This window comes from Phyllostomus discolor, chromosome 10 (genome assembly GCF_004126475.2).
Source record: "Phyllostomus discolor isolate MPI-MPIP mPhyDis1 chromosome 10, mPhyDis1.pri.v3, whole genome shotgun sequence".
Lineage (NCBI taxonomy): Eukaryota > Metazoa > Chordata > Mammalia > Chiroptera > Phyllostomidae > Phyllostomus > Phyllostomus discolor.
This window is the reverse complement of record NC_040912.2, coordinates 23,362,932-23,384,162: the sequence shown is the minus strand read 5'-3', so window position 1 is coordinate 23,384,162 and position 21,231 is coordinate 23,362,932. Positions and strand designations below refer to the sequence as shown.

General features: G+C 36.4%; 1 protein-coding gene across 3 annotated transcripts in view; it reads right to left on the bottom strand.

Annotated features, from left to right (window-relative positions):
• Positions 1-21,231, bottom strand: part of THSD7A (thrombospondin type 1 domain containing 7A) — a 349,815-nt gene that overhangs the window by 117,435 nt on the left and 211,149 nt on the right. The window lies entirely within an intron of this gene.

The following is a 21,231-nucleotide window of genomic DNA, read 5'->3' as shown; positions in this document are numbered from 1 at the left end:
TTTCTTTCCTGTTATTTTATTTGAGTTTATATTTTTATGCTATTTTTTAAGTACATGGGAGGAATACTTTTTTCATTGATTTTTTTCAGTAGTTATCTATTTCTAATATAGCCTTTAAAGCTATGTATTTCTATTTGGTATGCAATATTTACATTAGAATTAATTTAAAATAGATTCTACTTTCCATTTTGATATTTTCTCTGGTCCATTAGTTAGTTAAAAAATTACTTCTTAATTTCTACACATGTGAAGAATTTATATTTTTAATACTGATTTCTAGCTTAATAGTACTATGGTGAGAAAACATTCTGGAAGATTTGACACCTTTTACATCTATGGAGACTTGCTTTATGTTCCATAATATTTAAATATTTCACATTTACTGAGAAGAGTACTCTGTAATTGTTGGATGTAATATTCTTAGTTGGTGCTTGTTAATCGTGTTTTTCATATCTTTCTTTGTTACCCTTACTGATTTTTGTGCAGTTGTTCTATCCATTATTGATAGTGGTCTATTAAAATGTCACATAATATTTATTGCAGTCCTGGACAACTTAATCCAATTATCATGATTAAAGTGATTTGAAGCTGGGCAGACTCTTTTTGCGTTGGTCTATTTTTTATTTATTCTTTTGATTTATCTTAGGTAGACCTGTTTGAAGTCCCACACAAAAGACTGATGAGTTAACTAAGATGTCCTTTATTTGGTGGGCCCTGACTTTTCATTTTTGTCTTCATAATATTAAGAAGCTATTAAAAGCTCAGTTAATCTTCTCATGCTTGCAGCTACCCCTTCTGTAGCTGCAAATATCCATAGAGCTATCCTGGCTAGTGTGGCTCAGTTGGTTGGGTGTTGTCCTGCAAACCAAAAGGTCGTTGGTTCGAATCCTCTGTCAAGCCAGAAAGGCAGCCAATTGATGTTTCTCTCTAATATCTATATTTCTCTCCCTCTCTTTCTGCCTTCCTTCCCTTCTCTCCAAAATCAAAAATAAAAATAACATTTAATAAAAAAATCCACAGAGCTAAAAACCATCCGAATGCCAAGCTTATATTTTTGTTACTCTTCTCTCATATCTTTGACCTGCAATTCTTTATTGTCCTATTAGCTCTCCACTGCTTTCAAACATTTGTAGAAATATAATTTCCCACCTTTTCTAATATTCTTAGAAGTACAGTTAGTCCTAATTATTATTAGTGGGAATGTTGCTAGCTATGAAATTAGTAAGCTTTAGTACCAGTTCACTATTCTATAAAACAGAAATCTATTACTGACTTTAAAACTTTCTAGTGCTTTTTTTGCGTTAGAAGTAACTCAGACAAGAGTTATATTTGACTTTATACAAGCTCTCTTTACTTAGAGATGTGATCTAGCCTGGTGGTTTTATTTATCTTCATATACTTGACAAAACATATTTTTTTCCTGGTGTCTTTTTCAATGTTCTATTTCATATTATTCATTTGCTGGTTGCTTTCAACTTACTTATGCTGTTCATATCTTATATAAAAACTAATTTATCTAAACAACCCTCTTCATAAAGCCATTTACTCCTGCTAGCTTTGATAAACCTCTTTACTGTAATATTTTTTATTTACTTAGACCCAAAACTTGAAAACAAGTTTGAATCAAATTTTCCTCAAATTTATTCAATTGCAAAGATCTGATTAGTCCTAAAAATGTTACTCACCTACACTCTTTTAGCTCCATCATGTGAATCATGCTGTGAAAGTTAGCCCCATATCTTTGGACTAGTTTAAATGTCTCCTCATTCTTCTCTCTGCTTCCAGGTGCTCATACATTCCTCCTATCCTGCAGCCCTTCCAGGTTAATACAGTAGTTTTAATACAGCATTTGATAAAGCCTTCAGGTGAATCTGGTACATTCAATAATAAATTCCAAGCCATTAGGTGGCATATAAACCCTTCTATTGGAATATAATCTAATGTTATTAACTGACCCTTCAAAGTATCTCCAAACCACTTTCAGATGAAACTTCTGCTCTATACACATCAATATAGTCAGCCCTCCAGGATGTGTGTGTCCCCTTCTTCTTGTCTTTACTCTACAACTTGTGTCTTTCTTCCCCAACCTAGAACCCCTTCTTCCTTCTTTCAACTTGATGGAATCCTTCATACTATACAATGCTGAGTTAATCTGCACCACCTCTGTCAAATCTTCCTCACCACTGGAGCTGGGAGCAATTCCTAACTCCTAAAAATCGGTAACTTCTCTGGGGATGCAACACGGTGCTTTGAGAGACTGCAGGAATTAGAGTCAAATGGAGATGAGTTTTAAACTCTTTTCCAGGTGCACGATCTTGAGTAAGTTACTAGTTTCTAGTCTGCAAAATGGAGTTAATACTAACTCTTTTGGAGGGATCATATAAAAATTAGATACGATAGATATAATAGGTGAATACAGTATAAAGAGTCTGGTACATAATGGTTGCTAAAATAGGTGGTAAATATGACTTCTATCATTACTGTTAGTAGAGCTCATTTAAAATTAATCATGAGTGATTTTATCATTAATTATCTTTATGCATATTTTATATATATGCCACTGGGATACAAAATCCTTTAGACTAAGAACCATGGATATACCTTTGCCTATGAAAATAACAACTGCTTGAAGTACTTGTTGATTGACAACATATTTACATAACATTTTTCAGAGTAGACGATGACTATTGTTTTACATTGATAGAAGAGGTTATAATTGTAAAAAATCTTCAAGTTGTGGTACTACCAGGCCAGAACCTGAATCATTCCAACACTCATTGCTGAAGGCAGTCACTGAGGGGACCACAAAACCAGTGAACACGAGTATATTGATTGTGCTCAACACGGAATCCTTCTTCTGTTGAATAATCCAATCAAATGTAATCTTTGCATATGAGAAAAAATAAGTTTGACGACAGGCAAACCATCTGAGAGGTGGGGAGGGAGAATCAATTTCAGTCATGGAAACAAGTGGAATCAATATTCAGGCCCCAGTTTACAAATACACTGAGGGGCTTATCGAAAATCAGAATGCTGACTGTGCTATTAAAACGAACCAACCCTCAAATACTGCTCTCCAAAGTGCAGCCATTTAAAATCCCTGTATCTGCTTAGAGAATGTTCAAGACTTCACCAATCAACCTGATCTAAGAAACACAGTGATAATTATTAACATACTACAGAGTCAGACATTTTGTACATCTGAACACATTCACAGACACACACACACCCCACATACAAAGTCAAGTGTAAAAAAAACTGTATTCAACCTGAGCTGTCTCATTAATAGCACTACTTTCTGTTCTAATTATGAAATATCACCTAGGTCACTTTCCATTCTTTCAGTACTTTAAAGAGTTAAATATGCCAACTACATTCACATAGCCTATATTTTCAAATAATTTCATATGCAATCACTAATTTCTAAAAACGTATTTGCTAACTGGCCAAGTGTGATCTCTGACACAGAACTTTCCAGAGACAATGAGATTTTAAGGTTAGGGCCCTGAGACAGGGCCACACATTTAAAAGGAGTTTCCATGGTACTACACTTTCATTAGATGACTTTTCCTTCAAATGACTCGTTGCAGGGTTGCTGGGGGGAAGGGAGTAAAAGGGGACTTAATGGTAATGGTAATGGAGGAAAAGGGGGCTGCCACATGGCGGGTACAGGCAGTCACTATCTTCTGCCTGGCTCACTTTAGAATTTGTAAGGCAGATGTCTGGAGATGGGAATTTAATTCATTCATTAATTCATACATCATCTTGTTCCCCCCAAAGTTTTTTATATTTAATCTTTATTGTATTTTTTCCATTACTATTAAGTCCCCTTTTATTCCCCTCCCCCCAGCAAACACCACACTGCTGTCCATGCCCATGAGTCCTTTTTCCTTTTTGCTCTTTAAGGAGAAAAAAAAAGGACCAAAAAAGTTTTAATGTAGTTTGCAACACATAAGAGTTAGCTAACAATAATTTTAAAAAGACGAGAAATTTTTGTTTTAGAAGTAGAGACATTCGAGAAATGAGGTTAACACAAAGATTGGCATATATGAAATCCCATGCAGGGTCCTCTTAATCTGTGTTCAAACTTTTTAACAGTCAACACATAGGAGGATTAATTACAGATTCATCCTAGGAATGAAAAATTTTCAGGAGAGGTAAAACTGTTCTTAAGAACATAAGTAAATATAAGAACATAAGTAAAACATAGGTAAATTTCTTCCCACAATTTTCATAAAGGAGATAATGTGCAATGCAATGCATAAATGTGACTACAACCACCTGAGCATGCCTTCTGTGACAGCGCCTTCAATATAGGCACTAGTACGTGAAACGATTTGATGTATAGGCGATTGCCTAGAGAAATATATTTTCCTATGTTGAAATTATTATACTTGATCATTATTTTCTAAAAGGATTTCTTAAACCCTTTTAGATACAGGGTTGAGATAGATTTCTGATATCAGCCCTAAAACTTTGGAGTTTTTAAGCTCTTTAGGTCTTAAACTAGTCAGGTCCTTCATGATTCTGTCAGGGGCAGGGGGAGATGTCAGTTGAAGGAGAATGATCAGTGGGTGGAGCTATTTGCCAGAGGGAATTCATAAAAACATTTGTACCCTCTGTTATTCCTGGGATAGAATTTCTATTTAGAAACCCAAGAGTCAGAGCCTGCTTTCTCCACTTTCTTTTAAAAATGTGTGCTCACCCACCGACCACCAGGCAAATGCCCAGCTGAAATAGGTCACTTAGCCTAAATAAGAACTAGTAGAAATCAATATTATTTAAAATGTTCTTTAGGTAATATTTCATCTTATTGATTTATACAAGTTTTCTTTCACACACTTTCATCTATATAGATGAAGCTTAACACTTACTGTTAAATACTATTTTTAAGTATTTTTGTCATTTATCCATGGACTTTGCTTTTCTTGTTTGATGGTTTCTATTTTTGGTTGCTACCATTACAGACCACCTGATTTAAAACCTACTGTTGATAATGAAATAATAATGTTTTTCTTATTAGGGCATCTTGAATCATTATAAATAAATTATTGTAAATAAAAAATGAAATAACGTTCAGTTTAATGCTAAAACATCAAATATAAGAATCAGATTACATCAAGACTGGAAAAAATAATATAAAAGTCTTTAAAAATCAGCCCACTGCTTTCACTTTGCTTAGAGTAAGAAATTCACTGTGGTAATGTTTGTTTGGTTTCCACCATAATATGGAAGTACTTAAAAAGTAAAAACTATCAATACATAGCACACATTTAAACAAAATACCAACATGTGCACACAATATTTTTCTTTTGTTACACATTCACTGTCCCATATGCTATTCACTGTCTACTGTCCCTTAAACATTCACAGAGTAATCAGCACTAGGTCCATTAAGGCATTTTACATATTTCTGTAGAATCTGAATGCCAAGGAAATGAAAGGATTATGGTTGGTGCACTCAGAACAACTCTTTCAATACCTAAACTACAAAGAAAAGTTACAGGGAAAATGGTGCTTCATTAGTAGCAACACAAACTAATATAAAAGACAACTTCTTAAGACCTGAAAAGAGCTAACACACAATTTTCAGTTATGCACTGATTTTGTACTTTGATGAATGAATGATTAAGAAAGTTCAATGAATTACATAGAAACTACTCAGTCACAGAGTAATAACTAAAATTTTGGCTTTCCTTCAATGATCTCTAAAAATATGGCTTCAGTCTTTTGACTTTTGTTTTTTTCAAATGGTTGGTAAATGAGAAACACAGGCACTATAAAAAGCAAGGAATAGCAACAATCATATCACCCCTTATCTTTGAGAGATTCTTTGTTCTACATAACAAAATTTTAAAACCTCTACTCTGAAAAATAAAAAAAATATATAAATAGTAAAGGGATGCACCAAGCTGATGGATGGAGAGATTATACATGATAAAAGATGTCAGTTTTTCCTGAATCATTTATGATTCTCAGAATGTCACCCAACAATTACAAAAAAAAGTGAGTTTGCAACTTGGACAAATGACTAATCAGTGAGCATCTTAAAGGCAGCAAGAGAAAAGGAGACAGTTACGTAGCTACAAAGGAGTGCCCATGAGACTACCACCTGATTTCTCAAAAGAAACCTTACAAGCAAAAGAAACCGGACAGAAGTATTCAAAGTCATGGAAGGCATGGACCTACATCCAAGATGACTCTATCCAGCGAAGTTATCATGTAGAATGGAAGAGCAGATAAAGTGCCTCCCAGATAAGGTCAAGTTAAAGGAGTTCATCATCACCAAGCCCTTATTAGATGAAATGTTAAAGGGACTTATTTAAGAAAAAGAACATGATAAAAAATATGAACAGTAAAATGACAACAAACTCACAACTATCAACAACTGAACCTAAAAAGCAAAAACAAAAACAAACTAAGCAAACAACTAGAACAGGAACAGAATCACAGAAATGGAGAATTTTTATAAGTTTTCTTTCTCACACATTCTTTTTTATAGATGAGACTAAACACTAACATACTGTTAAATACTGCTTTTAAGGATTTTTCTCATTTATCCAGTGATCTAGTTTTGGAGAAAGAATAGGATACACATGAATAATAGAGAAATCAATAGACCAAATTATATGCATAGTCCTACTACATATTAATTATCAGAACAAATACATTTTTACCCACATGAAGATATTTTTATTCTTCTCTACTGTTTCTTATAGCCCATTTAGGCCTTTATTGGCTAATTAATTCTTGCTCCTTTAGTACAAGCTGTAGACAACTTTTTTTTTCTATAAGAATCTACATTTTGGGTATTATTTCTTAGAACAGATTATTAGTAGTAGTACAGATTAACATATTTGAGGTTTATAAACATATATTTTTAAAGAACAGTCTAAATAATATAACTATTTACAATTTCTCCTCTTATGTGTAAGAGTTTCTATTTTCTATCACTGGATTCTCTTTTTATTGACTTTATAGATAGGAGGAAATAGATACTGTCTCATTAATTTGCATTTTTTGTTGCGGTATTCTCATGTGTTTGGGAACTGCCTGTATTTCTTCTAACATGAAGCAAGTCTTGGTTCTGTGGTGGTGCTCGGAATCGAGCCCAGTGAAGGGCTGACAGCCAGGGCAGTGGCGAGCTCCTGGGGGCACCTTGCCCCTTACACTCTGAATGATTGACAGTCGTGCTGACAATCTCCCAGAGAGGGGTGTGGTTCCTGCATTCGTGCCACGCAGTCTATCCCTACCTAGTAAGGCAGGCTCGGGTCTTCTGGGCTATTCAGATGGAGGAGGCTAAGTCCAAACTAATGCATTTCAGATAAATAATTTTGGGGGGATATGGGACCTTTATAAAATAGATGAATGTTTAAAGTAAGTGGAGAGGTGGTTTGTATGTTATACAACTTCATATATTACATAGGCCAGGCCAGCAAGAAACACAGCCCATTGCAGCCTGAGTTCTTCAGAGTGTGCTGAATGGCCCTTGGACTCTATACAGGGCTTGGCAAAAGTAGGTTTACAGTTTTTTTTTATGGAAATAATGTAAACAACTAATACAATAATAAATGATAATTATGTGCATACCTACAACTCTAAACCTACTTTTGTCCATCCTTGTAATTCTCATCGTACAAAAGGAGGCAGTTGAACTACAATAATTGAGGCCACTCTACTTCGAAAGAATTACGGACCTTCTCTTTTAAAAGAAAGGTGAAGGTGGAAAGAAACTAAGATATACTTAATTCAGAATGTATGGTTAGTACATACCCCCAAATCCACATTAAATGCAACTTTGTAAGAGTTAAAAAGAAAAGGAAATGTTCTTTTTCCTGAGTATGACTAAATGATTATTGGGTTATTTGAAAAGAAACAGCAGCAACTAGCCTTGCCTTTCTTTATTTTACCCTGAGATAAACACTCCCATTTTTTTGGACATGAAAGCCGTATTCTTCATACACATCGTCATGTTTATCACATTGATATTAACCTTTCTACTGACCAAAGCTACACTTGAAGCTACCAGTAAACCGATACTGAAAGGATCCTATCAAGTTAGAACAAGGGAATATTATTGTCACTGAACGTAAAGGACTCTATGACTCACACGCAGCTCTGGTTTGTTTTCCCCCAGCTGCAGTCAGCAGGCCATGCCTGAGTCCAGTTCACCTACACGGCATTACAGTCACTGAATGCAAATCCATCCCGCTAAGGAACTACATTGTAAGTGGATGCATTAAAATACCATAAAATACATAAATATAATATTCTTCATATCAAATTGAAACTATAAGAAAATAAATTTTAGAATTAGAAACAGAAGAACAATGACCATTTTAATTATTGTTAATTATGTGATGAATCAATGCCATGAACATGAAGCTTAAACAACCTACTATCTGTAAATAACAATTAATACAATTCTACTATTATTTTTCAATTATTTCTGCACAGAAATATGACATTTAAAAATACAGCTATCACCAATATTATTATGGCATTAGTCTTTAACACTTTGTGTAGATGAAGTTTGGATATATATTTCACCAATAATTATGAAAGGTATTCTTTTAACTACAGTATCAGGGACTCTTTAAAATAAATAACAAAGTCTGCAATATAAGTTTTTCCTGTATTTGCTGTATTATACTAATCTGGAACATTCCTTCTTTTCATTAGCATCATGACAACCCATAAAAGGTCTTTCACATTAAACATAGATTCTAAAACATATGAGTATGTCCCCACTTTCTAAATTTACCATGTGACAGGTTAACAAAACAGCATCAACATCACTGATTAAAAACAAATTTCACCACAATAAAAACCTTGGGATTATTCCTAGATCAAATTTTGTTTTATAGCCGTACTTCTTGGCTTAGTTCTAAAAAAGAACAAGAACACTGTCTCGACCTCCCTGATGTGGTTGGAGTTCTATTTCCAAATGACCTGATTATAGCACTTCCCCAGCAGAACACTTTTTAATTCCAATAGAATGGGAGAGTCTCTTTAACTTGGCCTTATTTAAAAAAAATGATCTAGTATCATCCAAAAAAAACTCACGTCCTTCGACTTTCCAGACACAAATTCTGCAGTGACATGCCAAAATATCTGCATCTCTGCAAACACCTCAAGTCCTTTCACACCTCTGTGCTTTTGCATAGCTGTGATTTTAGCCTGAAATATACTTTCTTAAGAATTTTTTTTATTCTTTGAGTTAACACATAAATCATCTCTTTTCAAAACCTTCAGTGACCTCCAGAGAGAGAATAAATTCTACCCACTCTGCTCCTTAGCTCTCTGAACATATCTCTAGTTTGGAACTTGCTGCACTATGTTCAAACAATTTGATCACACATTTCCCCAAAGCCCACTAGATGGTGAATGCTTGTTGGGCAGAAACTGTCATTATTAATATGAATATCACCAGCACAAGCTGCAGTGACTGAATCAGAACAGGCAAAATAAATGTTGTGGAATGAATGAATGAATGAGTCTGGGTAGTCTTAGAAATGTATCCAACATTCAAACCAATTCTAAACTTTGTTAATGAGATTGAAACTTCTCTAGAGGGTTCTAGCTCTCTCATGGAATGTAGCCATCTGTTGGGTTGTGTCTTAGAAAAGCCCAGAGGATGCTCCTGCATAAATTTCATATTTAAAACTCCTAATATAGCTTTGGATCAAGGTTGACACTTTGGAATCATAATGAAAAATATCAGGCAGATATTTAGTGACATTATATCATTTCTATCATCATGTCAGCAATGATTTCCAGCAATGGGATGTTCTAATTTTTAAAAGGTAGAAGGCAATAAGAGGGAAAAGAAGATCTTAGAACAACAGTGATAAAAATAAAAAAGACGTCTTGAGGCGCTTTAGACACTCCACCATTCCTGCTGGCCTACCTCTGCTCTGGTAAGGACAATGATTTTTTCGTAATGGATTATCAAATGCTCTGCACAGACAAAACAAGTCCCTGTTCTTTCAACCAGATTGTCACCTGCACTTTTCAACCAGATTGTCACCTGCATTTGAAACCTTTTATAGTAATTAACTTCTTTTGGAAAGGCCACATTAGACTCTTCTTTTATATAATGGAGGAATTTTGCAAATGTTGTCGTACATTGTTTTAAAAATAAAAGACAGTGACTGACTATAGGCGAATTTAGTATACATCTGAAAAATAGCAGCTCAGGCAGCCACTCATTCACAGCAGGAACTTCCTAATCTCTTCCTGTAGCAGACCTCTTTTGGGGTAAAGATAATGAAGAGACTTTTTACTGATTGAAATAATGGCTTCAGGTAATAATTAAAAGTGGCTTCAGGTGAAGACAGATCCAATGGCTCAAATGACACCAACAATACCTCCACCTCTCCTCCTGCCTTTTGTATTTGCAACTTTCTGTAGTGACTCTGGAGAGCTCCAGAAACTCCTTTTGTTATTTCTGTGCAAGTTATTGGGTGTATTCCCTCCTGCTAGCTCAAACTGGGTCATATGCTCATCCTTAAAGCAATTGCAATGCCAGGTACATGGGTTACAGCCCTGGTGGGGAAATAGGATCAATCCCAGCAAGCCTAGTGAATAGGTTTAGGGGATGGATGAATTTCTCAAAGAAAAATCAGAGGCACAGTTGATAAAAGAAGAGAATGAATAAATGTTGAGGAAGTAAGAAGTCTGTAATTAATATATATCTTAGAATTTTAATCAATTTAGCAATCTATTTTGATCAAAGATTTATACCTTTAAGGTATAAGAGCAAATATTTAAATTTTTTACCATTTAATTTATTTAAATTTTCTACCTCTGTGTGTAGCCTATTGGCCAAACTGAAAGCAGGGAAGATGCACTGCGCTAATCTTGTGGCTTTTTATACTACATGCCTTGTTTCAACAATAGGTGCCCATAAGATATAAGAAATCTCAGACTGAGAATCATAGCTAAAGAGCAACTCCTGTGCTATTTCCTCATGGGAATTACTAGTGAGTTTTTTGGGAAGGTATATTTTCCCCAGCTCCTATTTAATGCAGTGCTTAGTACCAGCAATCTTGAAGTTCAAAGATTACTACAGATTTCTTTCCTCATTATATTTAATTGCCATTCTACATCAGTATTTCCTGATTTTACATAAATCAACTTACGTCCAATTTCTGGCCATAGTCAATGACTTAGCTGCCTAAGAAAAGGAAACTGTAATTTCCTGATATGACTCACTCAGTGCAATAGTTTGGTCATTACGAGTGTGGAAAAATGCACACTCATAATCTACTTGAAAATTAATACCGATGTGTTGCAATAATTAATTTTCATAGACTTTGTGAAACTCAAATAACCCTAATTATCTTCAGAGGACATTACTGATCAATAATTGAATCAATAACATGTGTCAAGTGAAAAATGAAATGTAATTCAGAGATCAGTTTCACTTGTATAACAAGTTAAAATATTCCTATTATGAAATTTTACTGTTATATACTTATTTTATAATAGCTAATAGAATAAGAAGCAGGCACCCATTTCTTTAAAGCCATATACAAATTCTCTTAAAGTAAGCAAACTTATGAAGGTCTTATTATAGCCTATTTATGAGGGTGCTATTTAATAAAATAAATGAGATAGACTATAAATCATTTGATCATTCTTATCCTTAGCCAAACAAAAAAACAACAGTCTTTGCGCTTAGTTAACTTTTTTTACTATTGATCTCAACGTATACTTAACTGGTATTTATTATGCATCGGGGCGATTCTTGGCACTACACATATACTGACTCATTTATACTCCATAACAATATTAGGTGTAGGTAATTGTACTATCCGTCTTTCACAGACAAGACATAATCATAGATGATTTCGATAACTTGCTAAGAAAAGCGGTTAGCATTGAACGTGTGTACTCTCCGCTGCAATGACTGGGATCCAGAAAACCAAATCTCAAGGCAAACAGTCTAATGAACAAATGCTGTGAGAGAAATCTTTCAGATTATAGGTTTTTATTCACATGGTTTATCTTTTTTTCTCTTTATGCAAATGCTCTTTTGCTCTGTATACTGGTACTTGAGAGTAAAGGAATTTGAAGGTATTTTGAGATGAAAATAGAGGGTGCAACTTGCTCTCCAGCTTTATGTGACATCTGGTAGGCAAAGTCTGAATTTTCAGTTAGAGCAGTAGCAGAAATGTACTTAAGGAGAAATTGAGTCATTTTCTGAAAAGATGTGATGTGTAGGGATAAAAGAAAGCAAGAATTTAGTGGTGAATCAGAAATTTACTGACAATCTGTATGTAGAGCACAGTGCTAAGAAACAGGTGTACAAAATAAGTCATGACCCCGACCTCCATAGTAACTAGCAGGATAGAGGGGAGAATGGGTGACAGCAATGTATAAATAACCAAATTCTGTAAACCGTACAAGGGTGTAATAAAGGACAGAAAAGCAATTGGTAAACAGGCAAACTAAGATCAGGGGAGAGACACTCTGTAATTACCAAATGGCTTTGAATTTTATGGAAAAGGCAACAGGAAACCAGGAAGGGATTTTAAACAGCCAAATAACATGACAGCAGAGACAGGGTTTTTGCTGGGAGACCTGTAATCCCAGAGAGAGGAAACCTGACCCCTGGATACCAATATCCCTATTAACAATGTATTTCGCTGCGTACAATATGCACTTTTTGCCCATATTTCTGAGGGAAAAATAAGGGTGCTCATTTTACATAGGTAGTACTAATTCTGTATCTATAGGTGTTTTTAATTCTTTTATTTATGCTTATGCATTACATAAGTTACAAGTGTAACTCCAGAAACGCAATAATGATATCTATGCAAAATAATACCCTGGAACATGATAATCAGTCTCATTTCTGAATATAAATAATAAAAAAAATTGAATTAAAAGTTAAAACGAGTAGCTCAGTGGATTGAGCGCGGGCTGGGAACCAAAGTGTCCCAGGTTCGATTCCCAGCCAGAGTACATTCCTGGGTTGCAGGCCATAATCTCCAGCAACCGCATATTGATGTCTCTGTCTCTGTCTCTCTGTCTCTGTCTCTCCCTCCCTCCCTTCCCTCCCTAAAAATAAATAAATAAAATATTTAAAAAAATTTGTTAAAAAAAAAGTTTAAAACAAAAGATTTTTTTTTCCTGAAAGTTTGGGCCAAAAACACAGGTGTGCATTATACAGGGGAGCACATTATACATGCAAAATACACAGTAACTGCCTTGGTTCTCCCCAGACAAGGAGTTTAATTATTTTAAACTCCTTCCCACTGTTGCAACCCTTACCTAAGCCCTCACTTCCATCCCTGCCCTGAATTACCTGCAACAGCCTCTTCACTTCTCTACTCCTTTAATATTTCACCTCAACAAAGCAATATGAATTGTTCTTTAAAAATATAAGTCAGTTTTGGTCACTCCCCTGCTCAGACCTCTAGTAGTTTATATTGTAATGATTTATTCCCTTTTCCTCTCCAAAAAAACTCCCGATTAAAAGGTAGCATTATTTGTTTTGAAGTACACAGAAGAGAATTTATTGACAAATGGGAGAAAAACGGCTCCTCTGAAAGTAACGGCTCAAAGTAGATATGTAAAAGAAAAAACAGCCACACCCCAATTTCTGTACCCAAGAAGACGCACCTATATTTGAACCAGGTGCAGATTATAAGATAAACAGTGAACTTTAAACCTGATGATACAGTGCGTAAGGACTTCGGTGGCCCTGGGTGGAGAGGAATTATATTTTGCATGTGGAGGAGGAAAAACAAGTGTGACCGCAGAGAGTGGACCGCAGGTAATTGAATTCTTTGCCATTATTCTTTGTAATGTTTCTCATCAGGAGGTATAGTCCTTTCCTCTACCCATTACAATCTGAGTTGTCACTGTGATTTTCTTTGATCAATGGAAGGTGGCAGGAGTGGCACTGTACAAGTTCAGGGACCTCTCACCTTCTATATTTGTCCTGTTAAAGCAGTGCCCTAAAACCACTATGTAAGAAAGCTGGTCTAGCTTATTGGAGGGTGAGAGGCCATGTGGAGAAGCCCAACATCCCTCAGCAGACAGCAGCAACAGCAAAGCATAGCAGGGAGGCCAGCTTGGAGCTCCCAGCCACAGCCCAGCGTCCACCAGTGAGCCCAGAGGACACCTGAACAGAAACTTCCCCAAATCATGAGACGTTCTAATTTGTTTCGGGTTCAGCCAGTGAGTGTGGAGGATGTACATGAACCAGCAATAGTTAAATGACACGTGGCCTGAGAGGCAGAAAGGGAACCAGGGGAACATAGATCAACAAGGTGGGGGGCAGGGAGACAAAGTCCGGCCGGAGATAAGAGATATAAGCAGAGTAAAAAACAGACAACAAGGTGCCTGCTGATGTAAGAATGAGATGCATCTGTTTGTTTTAGTAGTTAAACTCCTGCCTAGTTTGACGGAAAGGTATGCTTCTGCCCATACAAGCCTTTTTCACTGAACCCAACTATGCCAAAAACTAGCTCCCTCCCCTAGGTTGTTGCAAAGGCATTTGACCACCTATGATAAAGCGCAAGGCTGTTTTTCTCTACAGTTGCCATTTTGAAGTGGTAGCTAACACTTCCTGGGAAATTCATATCATCATCTTATTAAGTGCTGAGTAAATTACTGGTTACTGAACTTTCATCTGAGGTTTCTGCTAAATCGACACTACTTCTAAAAAGAAAACTCCTTCTAAAACTCTAGTCTTTGCTAAGGCATGCTATCCAAAAGAACATTGGTTCAATCCTGCAAGTTTTTTTTATAAACCAAAACCACACACGCTCACAAAGCAGGCAGATCAGGGCATCTGATGCCAGGTCATTTAAGGTCAAAGTAAAATTGTGATTACCACAAACCAACAGTGAAGCATAACCTATTGCCTTAATTAAAAAAAAGTTCATCTTTACAACAAATTGAATGGAGAATCTCAGCCCAATTACAGGAAACAAACTACCTATCAACAGTGATAGGCGATCCTAATTGTAAAGTAAGAGACCTTAGATTTAAGCATAATATTCAACCTAATTATATTCCAAGCACATTAAGTGGTGTAGCATTCTACAGGAAGGAAACTTAGTTGATTTATTGCTTAAATTATGGAAAAACAACTCGTTATAGAGCATATTCTTGCATTTAAAAGATCAGCTTTTCCATGTAATGGCTGTGTAATGGTGTTGAGAAGCAGATTTCAGTTCCAGAGAGTGAGCATGCTCCTGAAATTGCGCTCTCAGCTAGCTCTATACATAAGAATGATATTCTCTACCTTGCTTCTTTGTTCCCCTTGCTCTTACTGGTTTCTCCTAGGAGCGCATCCTTAATACACCTTGTGTATCCTCATCCTTGACCTGGCCTTTGCTCATAGGAAAGCTTATTTACATCCTCAATCAGTCAAAATATTAGCCTCAATGATAAGTTTTGTAATTTCTCTCTTTCTATTCCTTGTGCTTCGCTGCTCCTTTCATCCTAATCCCACATACCTCTAACCTTTCTAAATGTTATTCTTTAATAAATATATGTGAACAAATTAATTTAGTGTTTCTACAATTTATAAATCAGATATAACTTTTACTACAAGGCTTAAAATAAGAGTAGTACCGTGCCCTAGCTGTTCCCATACTGAGTCCTGTTTCAAGAGGTAAAAATGTCAATTTTTTTAAAAATCATTTAATATTTTTAAATCGTCGCTTTTAGCATTATTTTATTTTTATTTTTTTTTCAATTACAGTTCACATTTAATGTACTTCATGTTAGTTTCAGGTGGACAGCATAGGGGCCAATCACATACTTTACAAAATGTCCCCCCGACACCTCCAGCCCCCAGCTGGAACCATACACAGCTCCCACGATACTATTGACCATATGTCCTATGCTGCACCCATATCCACAGGGCCACTCTGTAACTCTCCATCTGTGATTCTCAGTCCCTTCACCTTTTCACACAGCTCCCCAACCCCACTCCCCTCTGTCAACCACCAGTCTGTTCTCTGCGAGTCTGGTCTGTGTTTGGTTGTTCACTTATATTATGTTTAGATTCCACATGTAAGTGAAATCGTTTGTGGTATTTGTTTTTCTCTGATGACTTATTTCACTTAGTATAATACCCTCTAGGTCCATTCACACTGTGCCAAATGGTAAGATTTCTTTCTTTTTTATGGCCAAGTAAGTAATAAACCATTATATATATGTACCACCATTTTTTTTATCCACTTGTCTATTGATGAGTACTTGGGCTGCTTCCATATCTTGGTAAAAACACTGCAATTAACGTCGGGTGCATATATTCTTTCAAATTAGTGTTTTGGGTTTCTTCAGATAAAAACCCAGAAGTAGCAGCTGTGGGACCGGGTCATAAGTCAGTTCCATTTTTAATTTATTGAGAAACGTAGGTGTTTATTCCTGCATAAACCTCAACATATAAAACAGATCTGTTCTTATATTCCTCTCAATACTGAATACACGAGAAAAAGAAGACATGTACTACTTGGGAAAAAAAAATAGTATTCAAGCCTTCCCTTCTCCCTAGTCACATGGGGATACTACCTCATTCCAGAAGGAGCAAAGTGGTAGGAAAATTTTCAGAAAGACTAAGCAGTCACGTGACAAGTCAGTACTGTGAATATTAAAGTTATCTTCCCCCCATTTTTCATGGTAAGTTTTTTTTTGCCACTTCTGGTGATAGGCAGAGATGTTTCCAAACCAGGCAGAAGAACTTACGTGAAAGGCTTGCCTCAGTGTTGATCTCATTATGTTCTAATCATAGGTCTTCTTCAGTATTACCCAAATCCAGCCAGTGTGCTAGGGGTCTTTGGGTAACAGAGTTTGGGTTTTAGGTGCCACTGAAAACACCCTTTTGTCATTTTGGCACAGTAATTCACAACCTTCACTGCACAGCAGAACCACCTGGGAAGCTGCATAAAAATGCAGTTCTGTGGAACTTGCCTCCACAGATCGTAATTCACTGTGGGTCTGTCCAAAGACTTAGGAATCTGATTTTACAGCACACTTTTAAGGAGATTCTAATACTGCAGTATCTAGGGCACTCTTTGCAAAAAACAGATCTAGCATCTCTCAAGATAAATTGAAAAAATTTTTGCATATAATGAATTCTTATACATATGACCCCATATCTTATACCTGTTTATATATAACTTGTAAACAACTAATATTATTAATATTATAATTCTTTTATCTGTGCATGAGGAATTGGTTGGCAGATGTTCTTAATAATAAAACATTTTTAACCATGATAATATGACACAATTGTGTGTTACAATCAGGTTTTAGATGTATATAAAGCACTAGTTGTTAATGACATTTAAAGTAAGTTAGCTATTTTTAACAAATACATTAGAGGTTTTTGAGATTATCCATATAATAATGAATTTCCCTTGATTTGAATTTTTAAAAAGATTTTATGTCTTTATTTTTAGAGAGAGGGGAAGGGAGGGAAAGGGGAGACTATACATCAACATATAGTCGCCCCTTGCACGCCCCTCCTGGGGACCTGGCCCACAACCCAGGCATGAGCCCTGAATGGGAATCAACTGGTGACCCTTTGGTCCCCAGGCCAGCACTCAATTCACTGAGGCACACCAGCCAGGGCCCTTCACTTGAGTTTTGACATGCTTTACCCAATGGGAGAGGCAGGGTTGAACCAGAGCCCTGGTGCTTTAAGAAAGGCAGAACACCCTGAGGGCCAGGCCATCACTGCTCTTACTACTGTGTCTGTGGAATGATGCACTGTGTGTCAGTTTATTTCCATATTTCAAGCTATGAAATATAATTTTATTTCCATATTTCAAGCATAGAAATATAATTTTTGGGTTTCTTAAAAAATCTGTGTTAAGTGTAAACATGAGTCATGTATATCAATGTCCCCGATTATGTTAACTTTTACTGATACGAAGAAAAATAATAAAGGTAAGAAGCTGCAGGCATTTTGAAACTGCTGAGGTTCACTGCTTTACAAAGCAGAACCCGAAATAAAATCGCAAAACTGTGGTTTTGAAATGCACAAAGAAAAGTGTGTCAATACTCTGGTACCTGAAAGAGAGCACGTGATAATAAAATATGGATGATATCATTTGGTTTTTGTTTCCAACGGAGGGGAGGAAAATATAAAAACAATATTTGGTAATCAATGGTCTCCAGTAATCAATAAGAGAATAGGTTCCCCCCGCCCCCCTGCTTTCAGTCTAATAGCCTTGCTTTGTCCTCTAACCAACCAGTCTGGGAAACAACATACTCTTGCCTCACCAAATTTACACCTTTAAAGAAAAGAAGTGTAAATTTTGCAAAAAAAAAAAATTGAAGTAGGGAAGATTTGGGTCTTCTCATTGACCCAGCACCCTCTAGATCCAACACCTGCCCCACCCACGTCAGCACTGGACCTTTGGTGTGGCTCCTGTATTTGTGCTGAAGATCCAAAGTTGCTCTTGACCATCTTTAAATTATGAGTAATATCTTTTCTAGTACACATAAAATGTTTCTAAGTTCTCTCCCTTGCATTTCTGTTACACTTCTCTAAGAGAATTCACACAGTACTCTTCCTGGGCGCTCTCACAATCCTCCCCCACTCCTGCTCCTTAGAAGATGGTTGGAAAATGAAAACAATAATTAATTAATTAATTAATTAATTTTAAAACACCAGCAAATCCTAATGATCTCTGGCAGCCTTGAAAAAATATTTCAGGAAAAAATGTTTTGAGGTCATTAACAAGGTTACAAATTTGTCAGGAATGTGGGAGAAAAATGTCTTTTTATTATTTGTTATATTCGTGGGCTCTAATTCTCCATTTCTCTAGTTGAGCTTTAACTTAATTCTAAAACAAAATCTATAGCCGCAGCCAGGCCTAGTGGTGGAGACTGTACAACTAATCAGCTTTAATTCCCTGGGTTCGATTTAATTACAAAACAACATTTGGTGCAGCTGCTAAACACTTACTAGGTGGCCGACCGCATGGTAATAATGCTGGAGTAGTGTTTACAGCTCTCCAGCTTTTGCTCTGGTTCCATCAGCTCAATTATGGTTCAATTGTATATAAATTTGAACAGCCTCTAGGATATATAATAATAGGGATTTTTCTTGGTTTTATATACCTCTGTGGCTGAGCCAGTTAAAATATTGAGCTGCACTGCAACTAATTAATGTCAGGAGGTAAAATTTAATGATGAGAGAAATGTACTGATAAAGGACAATGATAAAAATTGAATATCGATACCACACATCTTATCTTTTATAATTTGTGCTTTCTGTGAAATAGACAAAGTGAAATCAGCTTGTGTATACTGTGAGTTATCAATTTGCCTTTTAAGTTGTAACACATGTTACTTTTCAGTATAACCAGGCATAGCTAACTCACTCTCTCCTTCTTCTTTCATGTTCCATGAGTCAATTTAGGAAGTGAATATTTGTGTTACAAAATATTTTAGCTAACAAAATTAGAATTAACCAGTCATACTTTTAAAATAACCAGTTTATCTAGAATATTTAAAATATACTCAATTTGTATAAACATTCAGGAATATCAGTGCAGTAAGTGAGATCTGATTTTTCATCTGATAATATTTGGGCAGCAATTTCACATGTACTGAAATTTTCATTTTAGCATTTTTAATTTTTATTTTAGCTTGCCCAAATATACCTTTTACCACATGTAGGATCTCAGGTCCTCCCTAGGTCTGAAGGAGGATAAGGAAAATTATTTGAATTGAGGGGGAAAAAAATCAAGAAGCAGTATCAGCAAGAGAGCCACTAATGACAGCAACTCAGAAGATAACACAGAGTGCCATCTAATCCAAATTAGGATTTGAAGCGGGTGTACAACTGCAACAGAATGCATTTTTTTGCTTTCTTTTTTCCTAGATGTCAATCTCCTTCTGTTGTTTCCCTTTAGGATAGATCTAGGTAAAAGCTAAAGAGAGGATACATCATAGCTAATTACATTTACAGAAAAAAAAGCAGAACACACAAAATTCACTGTAAACTCCCTGGAGCAATAATCCCTTTCTTCACCAGCCATCCTCAGGTGCCGGTTTGGATTTTACCTGGTGCTGTCCTGCAAGACCACCTTGGACCCTGGACAAAGAGCACATTGTACATTTCAAAGTCGAAAGGCTAATGTCTCTGTACTAAGAGTGTCTGCAGTGCTCTTACCCCAGAGAGTATCTTTCTCTCCTGAACAGTAACTGCCTCACAGGAGGCAATGATTCTGCAAGGGGGAGGAAAAATAGGATGGAAGGACTTGTGGTGGTTACCGGATATTCCAGTGCCCTAGAGAGGGAGCCAGAATATTCCTGTGTGTGCTGTAAAGAGCAAAGACCACCAAACCAGGGGTCCCTGGGGCTTGGTGCCCATGCTGCTCTGCTGTGTAGAGCCCTGGGATTCGAGAGTAAAAGGGGACCTTAGGGATGATGTGAGCCAGAGGCTTTAAACTGTGTCTGGGGAAGTTCTCTGTTTCCTAAGTGTGACTCAGTGATGGCTGAAGAGAAAGGGGACCTCCTGAAAACAGTACCGCCACTCTTAGAGAGAATGTGAAAATCTTATATCACAGCTAACGAGACAGGATAGTTTACCAAACAAAAGTCAACTGTACAAGTCCAAGGTCATTCCTGTGGTTCAGGAAAGAACCTTGTAGAAAATCATCATCCTAGTGACTCAATGACATTCCTAGAGGCGATACCCCCAGACACCAGAAGGATGACTCAGGAACTCTAGGGTAAGAGAGGCCTGGTGGATCCAGAATCTGGAAATTAAATTATACCACTCAGATATAATATCAGGGCAGGGGGAAATAAAGCCTTCTCAAGACAAGCTAACCAATGCTTGTAATTCTTCTTATTTTCTACAGAAATTAAACAAAAATACTTAGAAAAATGTTACCTTCTGTTGCTATTTTAAAAATCGACAATTTAATACATTGTTGGCCTAATGATGATTTACTTTTTATTCTATATTACTTGTTTGCAAATTAAGAAATATCCTGTGGTTGTTCAAAGAACCGCTCTACTATCACCACTAGAAAGAAAGATGAAAGGAGGAAGGAAGGAAGGAAGGAAGGAAGGAAGGAAGGAAGGAAGGAAGGAAGGAAGGAAGGAAGGGAGGGAGGGAGGGAGGGAGGGAGGAAGGAAGGAGAGAGAAAGAAAGAAAGGAAGAAAGAAAGAAGGAAGAGAAGAGGAGAGGAGAGGAGAGGGGAGGGGAGGGGAGGGGAGGGGAGAAGAGAAGAGAAG